Raw genomic sequence first — 21,952 nt, forward strand, 5'->3', positions numbered from 1 at the left:
ATTATTATATCACACACTCTACTTTCAACAGCCACTGGATCCACAAATCTGACACTTTATAACTTATCTGATCATAAGGGGTGACATTCTCACCATTGAGCAGTCTAATAATCTTCTTACTGTAAAGAGAACACCACTGAACTTATTAAATTGATAGTCATCTGCTTGAACATTTAGAAGAAAACAAAAATCACATTTCAAATGTACTCTCATTGTAATGTTTCTTTTTATAAGCCCTGCGGAAGGTTTCATTTAATACCTTCTGCCATTTGGGAACGCAACATAAAGATTATGTTAAAAATTGTACTAAGGAGGTTCTGAACACAGCCAAATCGAGAAATGGCATTTTGGTTACAGACACACCACACTTTCATTTAAATTTCCACTGAAAATTGAACTCTCTTGCCCCCACCCATTGATCAGCAAGAATACACTAGGACCTACTCTAGTACACAAGACCCACTAAGCAGTGAACGTGATGTTTTCTTCTGAAATTTATCTCATTGTCATCGGCAGCAGCAGCAGCACGCATTCTCATCGACCATTATCCTCTTCCTAAACGCACAAGCTGCATGCATCCAAATTAATATTTTAGCAAATCTAATTATGCAGTTATTCAGGTGCACAACAGTCCTGCAGTTAATAGATCTGTTCCTGTACCAACATAAATATCTCCATATCACTGACACACATTATTTAATATAAAAGCTGCAAAAATACAAGCAAACAAAAAGCAGAGGCTTTGACAATTAAGAGCTGATTGGGTTTTCAACTGTCATTCTGCAGAATAGTTTCTCAAACCAAATTCTTCATTTACATTGGGTATATGTATACATACAGCAGCATTGTTAATGTGACCTTCTTAATCAAGAACCCTCCAGAAATAATTACAAAACCTTTACCTTTAACATATAATGTAATACTAGGGCCACAGTAGAAGGGCTGGTTAGCACATGTTCTATGACAATGGGGTTGAAGAGTGTGATACAGAACAGGACAGGTGACCAGGGTGCTGTTTGGATAGCAAAGGTGATCAGGGGTCAGCAATTTGTCCGTACATGGACACACATGTCTGTGGCAAGACTTATGTGTCCGTGGCAGTGAATATGTTTAACACACACACACACATAATTGTAGATAACTTCTGTTTTGTTAGTCTGTGGCCAAGATGTGTTTGTGTTTTGTTTTTTGTTTCCCCCCCATCACCATCGCCACTCAACATGGTGCCAATCCCTGAAGGTGATCCTAAAAAGGTTGGATAATCAAGGTTTTAAATACAATTTTAAAAATGTGGATCAGAGAGCACAAAAATGCATACCATATATGCTTCACTCTTTAAAATGTAGTCAAAAATGTACTGCTGGATACATATTAAAACTAGAAGGACTACTCAGTGCAGTATTCAATAGTGTACAGTCAAGATACATTTGTCACAACAATATAATACTGTATAGAATAATGGGAAATGGATCCAAAAGCAGGTGACCGGGTCATCTGGGGGTAAACCCTCATCTGTCCAGCTAGCTCAATGACAGTCAATCCATTCACAAGTATAGTGCATTCTGGAATAAAATGGTTTATTTGCAAGACCCAGGGTCAGGTCTACTCTCCCAGTGCATGCCCATTATCTTCCAGCTATAGGGGGCTCCTATAAACCTTTGGGAGCACTGGTCACAAAGGGGCAACAGTCATTTTCAATAGGCATACAGTGAAGTAACTTAAAGGGGTGACAGAAATATGTGTTGGGTTTATTACACAGAGTACCAATAAACTATAACCACTGTACTCCTTCCTGATTAAACTAAAAAAAGTTGTTCAGATGTAATGTTTATTCACAGAGTACTGATAATAATAGCAAATTAAATAAAACAAGGTTGAATTCACAGAAGTTAAATTATATGACTAAACTTCTGCACAGACACGCTTGTAGTATTATCTTTTCCAAAACACAAGCACACTTTAAACTTCAAAAGCAATAACATTTTTTTTTATGAAATTAAGTCCTGAGGCAATGCAACTAACAGACCACTGTGGTTTTAAGCTTGCCACAAGCTGCACTGAGAAAATGGAGCAGTTACAGTACAAGCACAGTATGAAGGCCTAATTAAAAAAAACTCCTTACTTTTAGCTTCCAAATATCACAGCTTGCTGTCGATACAGTAAAATATGCCTCATTTATCCCGTGGACCAGGGAGGCTAATGAAAATTCACCTTTCAGCTTTGTACTGTAGGATCGCATTAAAAAGATAAGGAAGGATTAGGAGTTAAAACAGATGAATACTAAATTGTGCAATAAACAAAATGAACCTAGGGATTCAGCAGGGCCTCCTGGCTCATTGCTGTTTGTTCACTGCAGATAACAGTTACATTAATTTAAATGGTTTATGAGGCACATGTGTGTTTATAAAAGAAAAACAATGCAGTTTACCAAAAAAGAACCCTATCAGTGTTTGGGGAATCTAGGTGATACCCAGAGAAATATCTAGCTTACATGATCTGGCTGGACAGCAATCTGTGGTGTAGTGTTAATTTGTGATGTACTCTATCCTGTCAATTGGACTACCCTTTTAATTACACAATATGCTTATGAACGAGAAAACAAAGCAAGTGTTGGGTTAATTAACGTACGAAAATGGAACAGCTAGTAATGTGACAGTATGCAGCCTGGAAGACCAAAGCATGTTTCCTAACGGTTCAGATTGGGGGACCTGCATTTAGCAGAATACTAAAATGTTAACATTTAAATGTTTAATTTAGTTTAACGTGCCAAGCTAAAGGTTTTAAAATAAAAAATTGTACCGTAAAGGTTTTTAAATCATTTTTTTCCAGCACTGTCCCCCTTTTTCTCCTGTTGAAGATCTTTTCTTGTGTTTTTACATCACATGGTAAAGATTCTTAATCAGTATTCAGCCTGTAACAGGGGGAAGATCTGTGCTGACTCTTCTGGTGCATTCATAGTGCTGCAGGAAGAGGGCAGCAGCCTTGCAATATCTGCCTCAGTTATGGCTGGGACACAGAGGAGGTGGGAGAGAGGGTGTGTGGGCTTTCCCTCTCTCTGAGTGGCTGAGAGGCAGGCAGAGGGAGTGTGTAGGACAGGGACCCGGAACGTGCGGGTAGCGACGGTCGGGGCAACGCTGCCGAGTGCAGCACCTTTTCTTTGTAGTTTTGATTACTGTGTTTTATTTTCTCTTTTTGATTTTGCCTTTTGTTATTATTCTTTGGGAGCACCTGTGAGTGCGCCAGCGGGTCTGTTTACCTGTGGGTATTTCTGTGGACCTGTCTACCACCGCTGGTATTCAGGCCATGGACAACAGCGCCCTCTATGGGCTAAACTAAAGCACTTGAAACAGAAAAACAAAAAAACGAAATAAATAAAACTGGGCACCTGTGCGGTGTTTCCAAGTACACTCCTCTGTCTCCCATGTCAGTGAATACCCACACCCTTCCACAAAGCCTTTTTTATTTTCTGATAGTTACTAACAAAATGGACATACAGTACTTCTGAAGCTATCAGTTGTCTTATCTGCTATACCATTCTGCTTCTGTAGTTGGTTTCCTATAGCACACCTACTGAACTGTTGCAGATTCCAACCTAACCTTGAGAGAACAACTCCCACCCAAGCTTGTCTCCAGCTTGTGCAACGTTGTACCTCAATGGTATGCACTGTATCATTGTGTTGATAAATGATGTGGCCATCACTGTAATATTGAACTGCCTGTTCTTGTGATTATTATTCTACTGGCGATACAGCCATGGTTTATTTTGTATTGTGCAAGCTGTTGATCAAGTGTGTTTTGATATGTGACAGTGTATTGCTGTATTTAGATTAGGGTGCTTCCCTTAATGAAGTTGCCGTAGCTATACATGTGGAACAAGGTTTGTTATAGCCATATGTTTGGTAATCTTCCAAAAGAAGGGGTAATGCTAATTTTCAGTCTTTACTGGTAATAGTTAAGGACAAAAGAATAATGACAATGATAATAATGAGAAGTAAGCAATATAATAGTTCAACGATCATGTTGTAAACAAAGACGGTATTCGTGCAGGTTAAACAAATACATATAAATGAGAAGAAACATGTGTAATGTAAATTATATGAATGTTTATTGTAAATGGAATGAATGTTAAATACTTTATTTTTGTGTAAAATCATTCCAGGTGAAATGTTTATTGAATAATTAATCCTGTTAGGAGTAGGCATGGCTGGGGATTATTTAATGCTGTGTTTTTCCTTAGGAGAGAGGATTATTAGGTCAGTCGTGATTTTGTCTGTGTGAATGTCAGTCAGTGTATTTACAACTTGTTAGTCTGTGAGCAACAGTTGTCATAATTTATGTGCAGTATCCAGTGCCACATTAAACATTTATGCCTGTGAACACTACCACATTTGCTTTTTTTCCTGTGTTTTAAAAGACCTCCATGTTCCTGAGAGAATAATGTGGTTTTGGGTGGGGGTAAGCTCGGACCATCTAATCATTACAGGAGGGTTATCTGTATCCATTAAGAGATTCAAGCCCTTCCAATTATCCACCCAGCAGGTGAATCACAAACTACAAGACAACAGTGGCCTGATGCTACAGCACAACCCAGCCCTGAAGCTGTGACTTTATTATCAACAGTAGCACCACGTTTAATTAGGAACCTTCTAGGGTGGGCACATTATTGTCAACAAGGTTTTTCATGTAACTTTATTTATTTTTATTTTTTTTTAAAGTTAGTGGTGGTGGTAAGCAGTGGTGAAGTCCCAATTCTGAAAGTACCGGAACACCAATTAAAATATTGATTTCCTTGAATTTGTGTTTTAATTTGTACATTGAACTTGAGGTAACATTTAATTGGTAATACATGCGTCTTGCATGGGACTTTTATAGGCTACTCCCCCTTGACCAGTGCTGCCAGATTGGCGGTTTTCCAGCCAAATTTGGTTTTGTTTGGTTATTTTTTATCATGAATGTTTGTTCTATTCCTATCGATTATGAGGTCCTCACCAACACAGAACTTTAAAATCACCACGATGCCCTGTACGGTATGACTGGTCAAATGTCTCAGGCAGTGCTGCCAGATCTGAAAAATGAAAATATCTGAATTGGAGCCTCAAAATTCTTGTATTTCACAAAAAAAATATCATACTTCTTTTTTCGTCCTGAATATATGATCATATTGCTGAAAATAGCTGTTAACCTTGAGTTTATGCATGATAAACTAATATTTTGCAAAGTCATGCATGTATTAAGCATATTTGTATAATGCTTAAATGTAGTTAGCTAGAATTTTTGTGGCGTGATCTATAGGATATAGGCTATACATAATAGGAAAGACAATGATACTAAATTGTTTGCAGCAATAGTATACATTTGGGAGACAATACAGGGAGCCAAAGAGAATGTTGCTCCCAAACAGAATATCTCTGTTAACGTTTTATTTATGTTGCATTCAGCAGTTAATCTGGGTGTCTAAATACAATTATTGGCATGGTATTTCAAGACCGTAAGTTCAGCAGTAAATTCCGTATTACTGTGGTCTCTTGCTTTCCTGCGGTTGTCGGTCACAGGCTGTAACCAGCCACTGAGCAAAAGTTGCATCTCCCACTCCTTACGACAGCACTGCGGCCAATGTTTTGCTTTCATGGGCGATGTCGACATCCTCAGACTTAGAGGTATAATTATAATTTCTTAAACACATAAATGCCCTTTAAAACGTGCTATAATACGTTAGGTATACGTTCTGTATATTATAACAAAACCTCGGTCCCACGACCTCCTGACCAGGGATCGGCAAGGTGTCCGTACACGGACACCAGTGTCCGTGGTAAAAAGTTTGAGGTCCGTGGTAATTTATTTTAAAAAAGTACGATTTACAATCTCTGTTGAAAAAATACATGATTTATCTATGTACATATTGCAATTGCGATGTGAACAGGCTAGATTTGGCCTCTGCTTCTCCCCGTAAACTGACAATGACAATATTCTACCGTAACTATGGTTACTGCAGAATCTTGATGACACTGAACCGCCTACTGAAGCCTTGTTATACAATCGGACAAAGCGTTAGTTACGTTCACGTTGTGCACTGTTTTCTTTTTCTTAACATTGAAAAAAAATCGTTCAACCCAGCTTGGGAAAGAGAATATTTTATTTTTGAAAGACCCACAGATTATTTTATGGAGTGCGCAAGATGTGGCCAAGTAATGAAACAACTCAAGTCAACAGTAGCTCGCGACCATGCTGAAAAATGGTGCAAAAAAATATCTAAGACTTCAAACATGTCGAGTGTAGAGAAGGATAGATTCATCAAGGAGGCCAAAGCCAACAGAGGAAGCCAGGTAAAGTCAATGACCGACTTTGTTAACCGCAATTTCAAAGATGCACAGAATGATCTTTGCCTTGCCTACAGTTTAGCAAAAGCCAAACTGCCATTTATAGCAGGCGTCGTTTTCAAAGAAATGGCTGAAGAAATTGACCCAAATGCTGCTCCTTTTCAAAGACTGCATTGCAGTGCAAAAACTGTGTCAAGAAACACTGATGATTTAGGTGGCTATCTTTACAGTGAAACTGTTCAAGCAGCAGTAGACGCACCGTTTGTAAACTTCATATGCGACGAGAGCACTGACCACAGTGACAAGAGTCAAATAATAACTTATCATCGTTTTGTGAATGTTGACGCAGGTGAAATTCGCTCTGAGTTTTTGAGCTTAATAGAAATAACCGAGCGTTGTAATGCACAAAATCTGAGTGAAGCCATCGTTGGTTGTTTGGAAAATGATCGAAACAAGTACCCTGTAGAGAAAATTGTGGGATTTACATCGGACGGGGCATCTGTGATGCTAGCCCAACGGGAAAGTGTTTCAAGGCGATTGAAAGATCGCTATGGCGATTTATTTGTCCAGCACGGTATGACTCATCACCAAGTCTTAATGGCTAAAGACGCTGAATCAGTCATACCTGACTTTGTGGAAGACACGATTAAAGTGACACTGAGACATTTCAGTGGGGCTGCAAGAAAAAAGGAGTTTAGACAGATCTGTGAGCTGAATGAAGAGGAATACTCAAACCTGGTTAACTACAAAAAAATTCGCTGGTTAAGTTTGGCTGCCTGTGTTGAGAGGTTTGAGTTACTGCGGGATTCTCTAGTGCAATACTTTGAGAGAGAGGCATTTGGGAATGGGTCACCGAGTTATAGAACAAGTTGCCAGAATATCCATGACATGCTACAATCTCCTAAATTCATTCTATATCTAAGTTTCTTCTCGCATCAATGAATCTAGCGCTGCAGAAAGAGAACTCAAATCTATACAACGCATACTGTTCTCTGGAGAAATACTGTAAGGTAATTTTGAAGCCGTTTAAACAGCCTTCAAATGAGGATTCTACACGGGAATCTTTCATAACTCCAAGCGACCTGTCTATCCCTAGTGCCAAGGTCACAGAGATACTGAGGGAGTGTGAGAAGCAGCACTACTTGCCAGAAACGGAGATTGCTAAGGTAAAAGCAACGTTCATTGAATATGCAAAAAAAACTTGAACAGGCATTCAAGTCCAGGTTTCCTGAAAAAGAGCTGGTGAAATGCATGCTTTATTTGGACCCCTGCAACCAAAAGCCACCAGTCTCAGAAATTCAAAAACTTGCTGCAAGATTTATAAAGCACATTAACTCCAGCAAAGTTGAAATGCAATATACATTGTACTGCGAGGATGAGGCTGTGAAGACACTTTTCAACTCAGACTGCTGTGGCAATGACGTTATCAAATTATGGTGTATTTTGTTTAAGTCAAGTAGTGAGGATGAATACAGTGAACTAGCAAGGCTGTCACTTCTTTTACTGACACTGAGCCCTGACACCTGTTGCTGCAAACGAGGCTTCAGCCACATGAACTCAATTAAAACATCCACAAGGAATCGCCTTGAGAACTGTCGTGTTGATGCATGTCTACGTATTGCAACTGCAACAACAAGCACAAAGGACTTTGATGTAGCTGCGGCGGCAAGGTACATTCAAAAACACTAAGTGAGTTGAATTTATTATTATTATTATTATTATTATTATTATTATTATTATTATTATTATTATTATGCCTAGATAACTACTGTAGCTATATACAGTTGTGCTGCTCTTCATTGATATTCGTGTGTTTAGCTCCTCTATATATACGGGAGAATGTGCTTTAAATCGGACTGTGCTCTGCTGTTTGCTATACACCCCCCATGTCCGTCACTGAGTCCGGTAATTTTGTTAAGTGTCCGTCGCGCAACTTGGTGGTGCCGACCCCTGCTCCTGACTGGCAGAGTGACAGATGTGGCTGAAGTCAGTAAAGTGTAACACTTAAAATCAAGATGGCCACCAGGCAGGAAATGTCGAATTTGGTGCGTAAAAAGGTATTTTTACACGTTTTTTTTTGTATTTTAATTTTAGATATGTTTAAGTTAAATAAAAACTATTGATAATAACCTAATATGAGGTTTTGTTTGTTGAAATCTAAAAATACGTTTCACCACCCTAAGGTTTAGCAGAGTTACAGTAGCTACATTTTTATTCCCCTATTATTATTATTATTATTATTATTATTATTATTATTATTATTATTATTGTTATTGCTGTCTTTTATACAAAGGTATTTTAATTATTAAGAAGGGGAGACTTGAACAAAGGTGCAGTTCGGGCATAGTTAACGATAGTTGGACAAAGATTTTAAGTAGTTTTAAAAACTTGTTAAAAGTAACTCTTCCAGCATTGGTTGTTATCAAAATAGTCGACTACCAAAATAACGATGTGTTGACCAACCTTCATAAAACTTTATGAGAGGTATTTCTTTCTCCTGAGTCCAGGTAATTGCGGCTTCGTTTCCATTTCAACTGTTGTTTTCACTGTAGCAGACAAAATCATGTGACACACACCAGTGCTCTGATTGGATATTGTCTGGAACCTGTTGCTTGGAGTAGGATTACTGTCCACTCAAGCAATTGCCAGAACGTTGACAGGTACGTTGTCAGGGCTGTTTACACGGGCAATCCTCACGGGATTTGTTCACAGGCGATAAAGTTGCTAGTAAATTGACTCGTGTAACAAGGGCTTAATAGTACATCACGTCCTCCCCCCATCTTTTTTTCTGGAGCGCTGCGTCCAATAAAATTACGAATCACACAAACGCACAATTTATTTTTTTCCTCATCAATTTAAAGAACTGTATCAGTACAATTAGAATTGTTTTGGTTTTTACATTTATTCCACTAACAGTTCTGGACAGTTTAATTTTACACTACATTCTGAATACTTTTTATTTCCTGAACCAAATGCATTTGATCTCATCAGATAAGAAACAGCAGTGCTTGTACTGTAAATTGTGAGAAAATAAAATAAGCACAGCAGATAAATAAATAAAGAAATAATTTGTAACATTACTTACGTGTATTTTTTTTTTTATTTTAAATAAATGTGTAGCTCTTATGCTTTTGCCAAACTAAGCCAGTTGCAAGGTCAGTTGTTCATTCCAATCCCCGGGTCTCTGCACTGAACGATATACAAAACAGCTTTAAACCCGTGTTTATGTCCACAGTCGTAGGTTGCACTTTTACAGCACTGTTACTAAAAACACTGTTAGCCTTTTTTAAGTAGTACTGTAGTTTGTAATAGAAGTTCATAACGTTCTCTTCATTGCATAACAAGGACGACTGACGGAATCTGACACTTGTACGAGAGATGTGTATGACTCTTGATAATGGAAACATTTAAAATATGCGCCAGTTATCCGAGACTCCAAAAATGAGCATACCATGAAAAAAGTGGCACATAGGGAATATCTCTCTGTAAACGTTTTATTTATGTTGCATTCACCAGTCAATCTGGGTGTCCAAATACAGATATAGGGAGTATTACTGTATATAGTAGGGAATTGGACACTGATTTTCTGTTCCTAGTGCCTATTCAATGGCAAGGCGCAGAAAGACTAACTTGATTTCCTCACGGAAAAGAGATTGCTTCATCGATGCCCAGGTACCAACATTATAGCGGTTGGGCCCCATAGAGCTACATTAAATTAGCATTAACTGATGCAACTGTATTGTGCATAAAAATGCAAAATGGCTCCTCGAGTGTATTAAATAGACGATTCACTTTTAATGAATGCCTGTTATATATTCAACAAGAATAACTTGTGTCTCTTATTCCAATGTACTATACTATATTGCATGCACTGATACAGTACTTTGGTATCAGATCTCACCAGCTAACAGAAGCAAAAAAGGTGTTTGGTGTCCCAGTAGAGGGCATTAATTTCCCCCTGCAGTTTCAGAAAAAAAGCTCTGAATTATTGATTAGAAGTTGTTATACTTACAGGATGCAAGCACATCTTGCAAAAACAGACCTCCTGGACTGTAGGAGGCGCTATACTTTAGACGAGGCATTAAAACAAGCTCATGTCTGTGGGAATTCGAGTGTTGTTTTAAACTATTTACTTTCTTAATGTTTCATTTCTTTCTTGTTTAATATCCTATAATGTGTGTTCTCTAGCATTCTCTAGTGTTATTCTGTTTAGATCATTGGTATGGTAAATAATTATTCCAGCAAAAAACTCCCTTTTAACCACTAAATATTCTGAATGTGCAACTGCAATTTCTAGTCCTTCTGAAACTATGGTAACTGTGAATTAGTACATGGAAACTCTGTAGAAAAATCACTTTCAGAAGTGGTCATTTTAAACCACATCACTTCAGAAATGCTGCGTTTTTAGTGGTTGCAAAAGAACGTTAGTCCCTTACCTAGAATAAATTATAAGGATTGGCAAACATGGTAAATGGTGTGTATTATTGTCCTCTATGTACATTAAAACAGCATGAAGAACGACAATGCTGGGAAATGCAGCTAGCGCAGATTTTGGGACTAACCCAAGGATAGGTCACCAGCTTTGTTCTTTCCCACAGCTTTGATATGCTTTCTTCTGCTGTCCAGTTTAATTGCCATCACTTTCATTCTTTGCTGTTTGCTGCCTGATTCTCTCTCTCTCTCTCTCTCTCTCTCTCTCTCTCTCTCTCTCTCTCTCTCTCTCTCTCTCTCTCTCTCTCTCTCTCTCTCAAATTTCTTCACCTAAGTACTGTACTATTGTATCACTATCCTCCATCGCTTCAGTACCCTCTAATATTGTGTACAATGTATTATCACTAACTGGGGTTTCATTACATGTATTATCACTAACTGGGGTTGCACATCCCATCTGAGGGATATAGTTAAGATGGGCGTACATCCGTCTGTATGGAGGTCAATCTTTGGAGTTTTGCAGCCTGTCTGTCTGTCTGTCTGTCTGTCTGTCTGTCTGTCTGTCTGTCTGTCTGTCTCTTCATCTGTATGTCACATTCAGTTTTTATCTGGAGGAAAGCTCAGTCAATTGTGATGACTTGGTCTTGACTTACTTTAGCACAAGTTTTACAATCTGCGGATACTGAATATCAATGCCTGTTTGTCTGAATGTCACATTTTTACATGTGCATACAGTGCACGTAGATCACGGTGATAATCTCTCTATCAACTTAACTTTTCTGAATAGAATTTCATTGTCATTTCACACTGCAGGTATAAGATACAGAGTGTGTCAGGAGCCCATCTGTGACTGAGGCCACCTTCACTGTGTGACTCAGAGAGTACAGCACCCAACCCCAGTTGGCTGGTGAGCCTACCTCCTTCCACACAAGCTTTCTTCCTGAGAGCTGCAGATTGCGATTGCCACAGACTCTTTCTATTCAAGTCTCAACAAGCTCCTCTGCAGATCAAGCTGTAACCTGCCAATCAGCTCAACAGGGAATACTGCTGTGGGATACAGTTAGGCTTAGGGAAATGCTAAAAAACACCTGATACACAAACAGTGAGAATGATGTGGTGTTTTTTATGAAGGGACTAGTGATGCAATTCCACAGGGTTGTCAACCCGGAATACTACACTTCAATGTTTTTTGTTTCTTTTTCTATTGTACCTTGTAGTATAACACAGCTTACAGAAATACCAAGACTGGGAGGTCTTATACTATTAAGACCAGCATAGTATCTTACGAATGGTGTAGGTGCCCAGAGGTGAAATTTTAGTTTGTTGACTAGTGTTTAATAGTGTTGAATGTGTCCCACATACTGGTGCACCAGTGTGTGACTGCGGAGTGGCAAGGATATCAGAAGGTCAAAAATATACAAGGGGGTGACACACATTTATAGTCCAATTAAGAATTTAAAAATCTGTACAAAATGTTTTGTGGAGTCAAAGTAGTAAATGCAAGATATGGGTCTTGCTGCAGCGTTTTTTAAATGCCACAATCTGGCTAAGAAAGTGTATGGCTCAAGGCCCCCAATGACATTAGGAATCCTGAGTAAGGATCTACACCCAATGAATCCATATAAATTGAGTACTTTCAGTGCAAGCAACATTTTGCCTTTCTCTTAAAATAAAAAAAACACAGAATTCCCAGCTTCTTTGGATATTTTTGCGGTTTGTTTCATTGGCATTTTTTTACAGATCGCTGAACAGAACAATCTGTCGACAATACAGAAATACAATGCCAACTTACATAAAACATTAGCCAGTTTTACTAGATTAGCTGAGGTCATTTCAGCTAGGAATCATTTATCACTCATTAAAACAAATCTCATATTATGTGAGAGTCCAGGGGAGAAAACACAGTAAAGGGTTTCTGAAGATAACATTTCCTATAGTTTTATAAGCAGTTTTGAACCAATGCATTCTGCTTTTCTGAAGCATTGATAAATATGTTACATAACTGGCACCCCTTAGACTCAAAGTACAAAGTACATGCCCCTGTGTGCACAAGTCGTGTGTGTGTGTGTGTGTGTGTGTGTATTTTACAGGTACCGTGGGTAAGAGTACCATGGGTAAGAGTCTAGGATTTTTATTTTATTTTATTTTATTTTGGAGCTTGTCAATGCTTTCTTTAAAAGAAACACTCTTGGTTAACAAAATACAACTTGTTGGTGCTTGCACTGCAGTAAGACAGCTGCAGGTGGTTTTCTCAATTAGCTAAAAATAGTATTGCATTTGTTCAAAATTCACTCTACCTAACGATATAAGGAATCTGCAAAGGAAACAGGGGTTGTTGTACTTTGTTTTGATGGCACTACCATTTTTTCAGTATACAGCAGCATGCACTTCTCTGTAGGGTCTAATAGACCCGGTTGTTGCAGAGGAAAAAGAGGATTAATCAACGTCCCTGCTAACCTAACAATTCGAAGTAGACACTACTGAATGGCAAGTAAACATTTACCAAGCCCAATGGGTAGTCAGCACATGGTCAAATGATTTAAATGCCTCCCACACAAAACCACAAGATTAATTTAATATAGTGATACTAGGATATCAATATATAATGTGCAAACAAGTAGAGCCCTGCACAACCTTTTTTCTTAAAAAATCAATTCTATAGTAACGTTATTGTTTTTCTTTTTTAATCTAACAACTATGGGAAATAGAAGCACATACGGTATATTGGAATCTACATAGAACATTCACACTGTAAGTGTGCTTCAAATTTCTATCAGTCATATCTGACCCACTTTTGAAGAAAAAATGATAACAATGCATGCCTTCACACAGCTGTGCCCTGGGGTCATGACTCCCTCTGAACTTATCAAATCAAACCAGTAATGACCCGTTTTCACAAACACTGTCTTCTCTACGCCAGTGCTGGGCACATGCACAGTGTCTGGCAGTGTGAAAACCAACCACAAATGTACTGTTTAATTGCAGGATTTGAACCCAGCTGTGTTAGCCTCAAAAAACCAAACTGGGAGACAATGCCTCAGCACTAAAGCAATCCCACATTGTGAAGAGATTTATTTGTTTTAGCTTGTGATGCTCTGATCAACCAAAAATACTGCATAACCGACAGAACAAAAGTGGCGCCGTGACTACCTGCAGCCAGGCTGACTCACACAAGTTATTAAAATGCATTAAAACAAAAGACATGAATTTACTGTGCAAATTGCTTTCATGCATAGTCTTGCTAATTACTTGTTTAGGTTTTCTGTAGAGTAAGCTTACTGATAGATATTTTATTAAACACTGGTTATTTAATAGCATAAATATATTTATGGTCTACATCTTGTGTTACCTGTTTGACAATCCTTACACTATCAATGCACTAGAGCGGACATTTTGAAAATAGCTTTGAAACAGACTGAATCTGTTTCATTTCCATGGGCTTGTGATACAATCAATCAATCCTACACTAAATATTTTGTTTAATGTAACATTGTGTGGTTAAAAGAGAAGCATTTCATAAAGTGCAATGAATCAGGTTTCACAAAGTGTATATCAGAACCACAACCCAAATTAAGACCATATGTAATATGTTTTAGTATTATTATTATTATTATTATTATTTATTTCTTAGCAGACGCCCTTATCCAGGGCGACTTACAATCGTAAGCAAAAACATTTCAAGCGTTACAATACAAGTAATACAATAAGAGCAAGAAATACAATAACTTTTGTTCAAGCAAAGTACAAGTTTGACAAACCACAATTCAATAATACAGCAGGTAATAGTGATAGTTACATCAGGATATGATTAAATAGTGATAGTTACATCAGGATGTGATTAAATACAAAGTACTACAGGTTAAAAACTTGGCAGATTACAGTATTCTGAAGTACAGGATTAAATGCAGTAAAATAGGGGGCTGATAAGAGCAAAATAAAGCACATTTACATGAAGGGTGATAGTGTCCCAGGATACAAACAGAGGAGTTCTACAGGTGCTCTTTGAAGAGTAACTTCAAAAGAGCAACTCTCAACTCTGCAGATCTGTAAACCGCTCAAAAAAAATAAAATAAAAAACACCTCCAGCAACTCCACTCAAAGACGACGAATTTCCCGGGCTGCGTCTTGGGTATGCCCCTATAAAAGTTCTGGATGACTTACTTCCATGGATGTTTGAGCTTCATTTAACTGTTGTATATTTTCCAGCTTCCCTCTTAAGTGGGGATTGTTATGTTAACCACAGCATACTTTATTAGCCTTGCTATTTACTGTTTCTTTAAGACTGGATGTTTTATATTTCAACATTGTTTGTTTTGCTGCTGTACTTCAATAGGTGGATAAGCCGCAGTGTGATTGTAATAAATGGGCGGCTAAGAGTTCCCAACAACACAACTCCTTAATGGCAGTATTTAGAGCATAAGACAGGACCTTCTTACTCAGTGTGATGGTATGTTTTACACTATGTCACTTGATTTAGGAAGGATTGCTGTGCATGAGGTAAAGTATAGTATATGACAAGTCTTTCCCTTGCATTGGGATTAGAGATCATTAGGATGAAATGCTACTCAAAAGTGGAAGCAGCACATAACCAACTTATTTTTATTACTATAAAATGGAAAAAATAGAGGGAGCAAAATAATTGGCTAACAAGTGTTCCAACTTGTGCAGGCACTGTCACCATACCAAAACCACAGGGCCGATTCACTTGACAAACAATTCACTTTGTGATGGGTGGAGGTGCCATTTTATAATGTGTAACAACACACTCCAGGGTGTTCAAATTTGGTCCAAAATCCACAGGCCTAGGCCGTTGAGCAGCATTCAGCTTCGCCTTGTGCCGAACACCACCCCTAGGCATGCAGATATTGGCCATATTTGAAATCCCTTTAAAAAAAAAAAAAAGGAACGGCTATATAAAAGCTGTAATATACAGTAGCTATATCTACAGGTCCCCTCTTGTGTACTTTGAGACAATAGTTTCCCTCACAAGTAGAAAATTCTAAACTCTGTTATCACCTCCTACACTTGGTGTGCTCCAAATGGGATCAATGTTTGCATCCAGGTACAGGGCCTTACTACTCTTGGAAAACAGAGTCATTTTAGGCCAAGGTTCTACTTGTTACTGTACTTTATATACAAAGAAAACATACACAATAGTATAATAAGCACAGTGGCAGAAAAAAAAGCTACAATGTATGTATCCAGGATAAGGACTATTAAGATCAAATATCCAATTGACCTTACGGATAGAAACCTCATCAACAAAGATAAGAATAAATCAGTCTTCCTCCAGCATCACAGAGGTGGCTTACATGTTGTAGTTAAGTGAGATTTTATAAGACACACAACTACAAATTGGCAGAGTAAAGACCAAGCATATTTTGTGAGCTCAAAGTCTTTAGTGTGGATACATCATAGTGTCTCTGTCTGGTTGAACTTTTAAATGCAGGTGCCAGCGTTTAAACATTTAAACCATATCTACATAAACACACACTATTTATATTACATTCTGATGTATATGGACAGCCCTGGTTAGTATTGTCCAAGCAAAGAACCCCTAAACAAGCAAATAAAAAAAAAATTGTCTTTTACGTACTTACTTATAAAATTGATTCATAGTATTAATTTATCAGAATCTTGAAAAATGAATTGTTGATTGCTACGCTAAGTTTATGGGATGGTAACGTGTATTTTTTTTTTTTAAATGGTGTTTTATTTTACGTGAAAACAGTGTCCCCTGTAGTGGATCGAGATTAATTATGACGGGGATACACTATCGGCAAAGTGATACAATCGTGATGCAATTAAAGAGGATTTGTGCTCTTAAGCTGCCTCTTTTTATGTTTGGTAAACAAATGTCAATACATTACAAAGACTAAATATATGTGGAAAGGGTATTTATTTAAAGGGTATTTAGTGTGACAGTGTAACTGTGTTAACGAATAGAAATCAAACAGTTTAAACTGATTTTTTTATTAAACAATATTTACATCCCTAATTTTATATATAACGAGTCAGTGTAACGCTCATTGTGGTCTCTATTGGTGCAAGGAAGTATGATTCCTCTAGATACTAGTTGATGAGAGTAATGCTATTTGTGGTCCCCACTGGACAAAAAAGAACGTTCATTTCTGAGAATTAGCTATATGCTGAAGGACAGCCTATATATTTGGTAAAAGTTAAATATAAATATATAAATAAATAAATAAATAAATAAATAAATAAATAGACATGTATTTCTTTCTTTATCTTGATATTTATTTATTTTTTATGATCAGATATAAATAAGTACTGCCATTTAATACTGCATGAAACGAAAATAAATATTTAACAGTTCTTGTTCAATTGTATATTAGTGAAGATTTTTGTACATAAAGGTTGTCATGCTTTCATATATTTTTACTTTCAAATTAAAAAATATATTGTAACAACCAGCGTTACCTCTAAGCTTTTTAGATACTGAGAAACGTGCCGTTATGACTGAGAAAGGTTAAATTATCAGTGAGAAACCTTCAGCCATACATTAACCCTTTTACTATATTTTTGTTGCATTATACAATTTTGAAACAATATTCCAACACATATCTCAACAATTTTACAATTTACTTTAAATTTAAACAAGACATTTATTGTGGCTCTGCCTCTGATTTTGAATCATCCTCTGATCCTGTGCAGCCCTGTCAGTTGTTATCATAGATACAGACTGCATGCTTAACTGGTGGCCTGAATAAAATTGCTCTATACTACTGCATAAAACACTAGCATCTGCACTGCCTCAATTGTAACCATCTTTAAGGCTACTAATTGTTCCATTCTAGGGAATACCAAATTCAGTTTTTCAGAAATGGCCAATTCCATTTGTTCCCAATTTGTATCAAGGTACTAATTAAATATGGCATTTGAACATAAATTTAATATATATTACCACAATTCATTTTGTTTTTCATTTTGTTGTAATAGTAAGTAAAGCACCTGAAGACACTTAAAACCTGTCATAATGTTTATAGACATCACTTGGCTCATTGCTGGCATTAAAATAAGCAGAAAATCCTAAGAATTATATTACAACAGTTCAGAAAACCAAATATCCAGCACAGTCGTGAGAATCATATTTACAGTCTTCCACTATAGATCAGTCTACAAATAAAGGTGTTTTGAAAAGACCGGTTTAGCTTATTGCTGGCATTTAAAATTACAATAAAAAAATATGAAACAGTTTAGTAACAGTCCAGCAATGTCCTGTGAGAGTAATCCTACAGTGCTCCACAAATTAAGTTTAGCGTTTTACTGGCATTATAACAATAACCAGGATAAAATATAAAATATAAAGGCGTGTTGACTGACTCATTGCTCTAAAACAGGTTCACTGCTGTGTATTACCCGATTGTAATTTAAATAGCGCCCCTTTTAATGTAAACACATAATTAATCCTCTCAATGGTTTTTTTCCTAATTCTGCAGTGTTATTTTCAACAAAAAAATAATGGACATGGTATTCTTCAATTACTATACACTTAAAATATGTATATTCGACTAATGTTCTGATTACATTTTTACCAGTTTCAAAACTTGAGATGATATTTCTTAAATGGCCTTTTTTTAAAAGGGAAATAAAACAAAAACCGTCAAAGTGTGAGTATTGTGATTTTTATTTATGTTTACCTGAGTATTTATACCACTAAATAATGCAGGAAGATTGTGCTTCACTGATTTTAGTATTCAATTATACGACAAGCTAAAAACTGTAAAGTTCATGAGCAGCATCGAGCAGCACTCTATATAGAGGCAGAATCACCAGACGCCTGCTTCGCCCACCCTGTACCAGTAGATTCGCTGGTGCCCAAGCGAGCTCTGCACTCATGTGACATGCATTTTTACAAAGGGAAATCAGAGAATCAGCTGCAAGGCAGACACGAATATATGCTTATGTGTTAATGCTTTGTAAGAATGGTCTCAAAATAATAGGTTTACCTCAACAGGCTGGAGTCTCGATTCAGGTTGATATTTCTGATAATAACTTGTGAAAGTTAGTAAACTGAGTGCGATGGTTGCTGCCAGTTACTGCGAAAAAATGTGCGAATTTTAGCCTTAGAGGGAATGCTGGTAACGACCCAGATAATTGCTTTGTTGCAGGACTTCTTGTCGGTTCAGTTGGTCTCATCTGTCTTTTATAGTTTCAGTTTATAGTTAATAAATGTTAACTATAAACTGAATACAGTACTGAAAACAAGTTTCAATACTATTCTCAAAACAGCAGGCTGTATTCCAGAGTGCTGTTGGTCCTACCGTTTTACACTTACATTTGTGTGGATATTTCCCCCAAAACAACAACAAACATAGTTTATGACGTTTGAAATTAAATAAGTGATAATACAGTATCACGTCTTTAACAGCTTGTCTGACTAGGGTTCCACCTGTAATTTGTAGCAGATAACTAAGAACTTGAAGCATATGTGGAAGCGGCTGTAAGTGTAACTCACGGTCAGCACATACCAGGATAGAAACAAAGGTCATATCCCTCTTCCCACAGTATATCATTTTTACCCTGACTTTGTCCTGCTCAAGTAAATCAGATTCAGATTCAGCAGTTTTCATATTTTGGACACAATCTTTCCAAAAGTAAGTTCTCTACGTCATTTTTTTATTTGTGGTAATTAATTACATTTTGAGCGATTGAATCACTTGAAAAAAGTAGTTTTAAAAAACATTATGCCATGCACTTGACTTTAATAACATCGTTCAAATCACTTCAGCATTACCAGGGTTTAATGTTCAGCTCAATTTTATGCTCTTGACAGATCTCAATATACATCCTATTACTGTAGTTAATAATAATAATAATAATAATAATAATAATAATAATTTCTTAGTAGATGCTCTTATCCAAGTTGACTTACAGTTGTTACAAAATATCTCTTTACAGATAATAGCAGTTATAAAATACAATAAAACCAGTAGCAAGAGCAAATTCAAATGAGAGAAAATAAATACAGTAAATAATTACCGTATTTGCTCGAGTATAAATTGAGAAATTTAATCCCAAAACACAATCCTGAAGTTGTTGGGGTCGACTAATACACGAGCAAACATATGAACCGATCTATAATTTAAAGTAAAAGCCTATATTTACTGATTGCGATGACCGGCGGCAGTATCACAAGTATAAACTCCAAATAATAACAGTAATGGCAGACAGCTTATCGTCCGCCCTGCATTTTAAATAATAATAAAAAACATGCACAGGGACGGGGAGCACCCCATCACAAGGCTATACAAAAAAAAAAAAAAAAAACGTGCTGTATTGTAATACGTGACAAAATGACGCCTCTGGCGGTTCTAGGTAGAAGTGCTTATAAAATTGTAATTTTTGCAAAACTGCTGCTCAGGATATCTAATACATATATTTAAGAAATAAATAATTTATACCCGAATCTCGCCCTCACAATGGGGGGGGGGGGGGGGGGGGGGGGTCGACTTTTACACAAGCAAATACGGTACGTTTGAGAGCGATTACGACTAAGATCAGTTAAACTAAAATATTTGGTTATAATAGTAAATTCCATTAAGAGCAAGAAATAAGTACAATAAATGGATAAGAATGATTTCACATAAGAGCAATTACAAAAAAACGTGAACACTGCAAATTGACATTCGAAACAATATCCCACGAATGACGTTCCCCAAGCAAGTGTGTAGGGACCTACTGGTATGGGAATCCCAGGGGACCTTCATCCACTCTGAGCTAGCGCATGCATGGGCGACAGGCAGGCAAGGATAGTGGCTTAGACTCTGAAGACTCTGAGAAAGACTTCTAGTCGAAACGTTTGTCATGTAATTTCTATTTGTATTTCTAAAAAGGATGGTGCCACACTGATGGACACCATCTCACTGGGGCATCCACAACCCATGAGAGACCATATGAATTGTCATCTGTTGACAGTACACGTTTCTATCCAAGACAGTCAGGGTAAAACTTACAAGAAACTACTGCCAGTAATTTTAGCCTGCTGTATAATTATTATTTTTTTAAAAAATGTAGGCGTTACATTAGAATCTATGCTCGACTGTCTGAACTTGCATATTATATAAGAACATAAGAAATTTTACGAACATGAGGCCATTTGGCATCAATGCTCATTCGGTTCTTGAAGATGATTGATCTCAAAACTCTGTCAAGCCGGATCTTAAATTATCCCTATGATTCTGCATCAACATCATGCATCACCCTTGGTAACCCATTCCATACCATCACCACTCTGTGTAAAGACGTGTCTGCTACCCTCTATCCTAAGTTTATCACCACATAATTTGCATCTGCATCCTCTGGTCCTTGTTTCTGTACTGCGCCTAAAGGATTGGCTAGGGTTAACTTTGTCAGCTGTACAGAACAATATACAGCTATGGCCAAAAGTGTTGCATCACCTTATAGAATCAACTAATTTTGCTTCATAAAGTTGAATGAAACCCCCTGAATACGTAAACATTTTGAATTACATACCGTTTTGTAGATTTCCATATACTTAAAGAAAAACTGAAATTTAAAAATGCGACATTTCAAAATCTAACATGAAAAATACTGTACTACTATTTGGCTTCCGGTACTTTTGCACTTTTGTAGTTTCTTTGATTACATAACTATCTCAATTCCATTCATAAAGGGCAGTAGTGTGGAATAGTGGTTAGGGCTCAGGACTCTTGACCGGAGGGTCGTGGGTTCAATCCCAGGTGGGGTCACTGCTGCTGTACCCTTGAGCAAGGTACCTTACCTAGATTGCTCCAGTAAAAACCCAACTGTATAAATGGGTAATTGTATGTAAAAAATAATGTGATATCTTGTAACAATTGTAAGTCGCCCTGGATAAGGTCGTCTGCTAAGAAATAAATAATAATAATGTTTTTTTGGTTTTTTTTATTAATATATGTCTCAATCCTAAAATGTTGGGTGATGCTAAACTTTTGGCCATGGCTATGCTGTTATGAAGTGATAACTGATGGAATAAATCTGGAATAAATCTAATTCTGTACCCAATAGATGTTATGTACAAAATGGGCAACATATTTTACATTTAAAATACAGCATCCTGTGCTTTAAATGTTAAACAGTTTTGTCATAATTGTGGTATTGCATATCCTTGGCTTTGATAATTTCTTAAACTTAACAAAATGATGAATTAAAAATAAATCATAAAAAAAACATGCCCGCTT

The 21,952-nt window shown here is 37.0% G+C and overlaps 1 protein-coding gene across 2 annotated transcripts in view; it reads right to left on the reverse strand.

Moving 5' to 3' along the window:
* Positions 1-21,952, reverse strand: part of LOC117400657 (band 4.1-like protein 4B) — a 141,243-nt gene that overhangs the window by 105,039 nt on the left and 14,252 nt on the right. The gene's annotated exons all lie outside the window — the stretch shown is intronic.

Source organism: Acipenser ruthenus, chromosome 4, assembly GCF_902713425.1.
Source record: "Acipenser ruthenus chromosome 4, fAciRut3.2 maternal haplotype, whole genome shotgun sequence".
In the NCBI taxonomy this organism is placed as follows: Eukaryota; Metazoa; Chordata; class Actinopteri; order Acipenseriformes; family Acipenseridae; genus Acipenser; species Acipenser ruthenus.